The 2,500-nt window shown below is 63.5% G+C and overlaps 1 pseudogene; it reads right to left on the reverse strand.

The window, feature by feature from the left end:
- The window catches only part of LOC124590345, a 7,825-nt pseudogene that overhangs the window by 3,380 nt on the left and 1,945 nt on the right, over positions 1-2,500 (reverse strand).

A 2,500-nucleotide genomic window follows, 5' to 3' on the forward strand; every position in this document is an offset into this window, starting at 1 on the left:
AGCGACAGGAGCGGACTGCGTCGGTGAGAGCAGTGTCCAAGATGAAGGTATTTTCCAACATCCCATCCCGGGGGATGAATGCCCGCTGACGTTCGTCCACAGCACATGCACGCATCAGGCGTGACGCGAGAACCTTGTGAAAGGTCCGCGCCAACACCGAGCAGACCGTAATGGGGCGAAAGTCAGCGGGGGATGTTGGTGCAGCCGTTTTGGGGAGAAGTGACGTCCGGGCGCGAAGCAGACGCTCGGGGAGGGCGCGGGCCAGGAGGAAGAGGTTCAAGAGTTTCACCAGGACTTCATGCGGCAGGCGCCGCAGCTCCGCTGGAGTCAGGCCGTCCGGCCCGGCTGCCGATCCCCTGGGCGGCAAGGCAGCAGCGACCTCCTCACGTGTGACCGGCCCCCATAGGCACTCAGGAGCGACAGGCTCCGAGTGCGGGAGAAGGCGGTCACGGATGAAGCCGGCGGTGGAGATCGGCTTCTTCGTGAAGAGGTCCGCCCAGAAGTCCAGCAGACCGGGGATGTCGGGTGGCGGCTGCAGCAGGGTGCCGTCCAGCAAGCCGCGCACGCAACGTGCACGCGACCTACGGAAGGCGTCCTGTGTCCGCGCGTATTCCCAGCGGCGCCGCTTGCGCTTCTGCAGCGGCGGGGCGGCAGGCGGCCGCTTGGATGGTTGGCGCGGCCGCTGTGTCCTGGTGATCGACCTCTCCCCCCTGGACCCGACCGACGCAAGGGCATCCGGGAGCATGCCCAGGATGACATCGGGCGGCGTGCCCCGCCCCAGACCAATGACTCGATCCAGGGCAGAGAAACGCTGGGCGGAAGCAGGTAGCCCCGCCAGATGCTCCCAGATGGCGGCGTCAGTCGGCCCCTCCGGCGGCGGCCCGGTGGTGTCGGCCGCGAAGTCCTCGGCTGCGTCGACGGGCGGCGCAGCGGCCTCGCCCGCGTCAGGCAGCGAGCTCGCTGCTCCACGGCGGGACGCCGGCTCTTCACCCCGACCGATCTCAAGTGCCTCCATGAATTGGCGGACAAGCTGCTTGTGGGCAGCTTGCCGCCGTCGGCACTTGATTGCCTCAAGCGTTCGGTCGGGGAACATCCTGGTAAGTTCTTGATTTACAAAGAAGAACCGGGCGTCCCTCTCCAGGAACAGTTCGGCCTCTGCCTTGGCGAGCGACAGGACTTCTTCCTCCGTCCACCTCGCGCGATGCCTCTCCGTCACGATCTCAGCGTTGGCGGCCGCAGGGTGTTGGCGGCGGCGATGGACCCCGAGACCGTTCTTCGTGGTAAAAGTGCGGTGGCACTCACTGCAAGCAAAGGGAGCTACACAAACTATCGCATTTTCGTTACGGCCGGTTGGCCGGATAGGTGCTGGGGTAGCTGGGGTGGCACCTTCAGCGGAAGGGCCACCATCTCTTGTTTCTTGTCGGCTGCCCCCAACTATAAAGGGATAATGCGAGGGGGGGCTGGTAACCCCCCCAAGCCCCTGGTGCGGTCTTCCACTCTGCAAAAATCAGCGGGCCCACGAGAAGGGGAGAAGACCGCAGGAGAGGAGAGGCTAAGAGGGCTTAAGAGAGTCATAGTTACTCCCGCCGTTTACCCGCGCTTGCTTGAATTTCTTCACGTTGACATTCAGAGCACTGGGCAGAAATCACATTGCGTCAACACCCGCTAGGGCCATCGCAATGCTTTGTTTTAATTAGACAGTCGGATTCCCCCAGTCCGTGCCAGTTCTGAGTTGATCGTTGAATGGCGGCCGAAGAGAATCCGCGCACCCGCGCGCCCCCGGAGGAGCACGCTAAGGCGGACGCGGCCTCGCAGCAAGGAAGATCCGTGGGAGGCCAAGGCACGGGACCGAGCTCGGATCCTGCACGCAGGTTGAAGCACCGGGGCGCGAACGCCGCGCAGGCGCGCGCATCCTGCACCGCCGGCCAGCACGAGGCCAACCAACGGCGAGAGCAGACCACGCCCGCGCTAAACGCCCGCACTTACCGGCACCCCTACGGCACTCACCTCGCCCAGGCCCGGCACGTTAGCGCTGACCCACTTCCCGACCAAGCCCGACACGCCCCGATCCTCAGAGCCAATCCTTATCCCGAAGTTACGGATCCAATTTGCCGACTTCCCTTACCTACATTATTCTATCGACTAGAGGCTCTTCACCTTGGAGACCTGCTGCGGATATGGGTACGAACCGGCGCGACACCTCCACGTGGCCCTCTCCCGGATTTTCAAGGTCCGAGGGGAAGATCGGGACACCGCCGCAACTGCGGTGCTCTTCGCGTTCCAAACCCTATCTCCCTGCTAGAGGATTCCAGGGAACTCGAACGCTCATGCAGAAAAGAAAACTCTTCCCCGATCTCCCGACGGCGTCTCCGGGTCCTTTTGGGTTACCCCGACGAGCATCTCTAAAAGAGGGGCCCGACTTGTATCGGTTCCGCTGCCGGGTTCCGGAATAGGAACCGGATTCCCTTTCGCCCAACGGGGGCCAGCACAAAGTGCATCA

Source organism: Schistocerca americana, unplaced genomic scaffold (genome assembly GCF_021461395.2).
Source record: "Schistocerca americana isolate TAMUIC-IGC-003095 unplaced genomic scaffold, iqSchAmer2.1 HiC_scaffold_758, whole genome shotgun sequence".
Classification (NCBI taxonomy): Eukaryota; Metazoa; Arthropoda; class Insecta; order Orthoptera; family Acrididae; genus Schistocerca; species Schistocerca americana.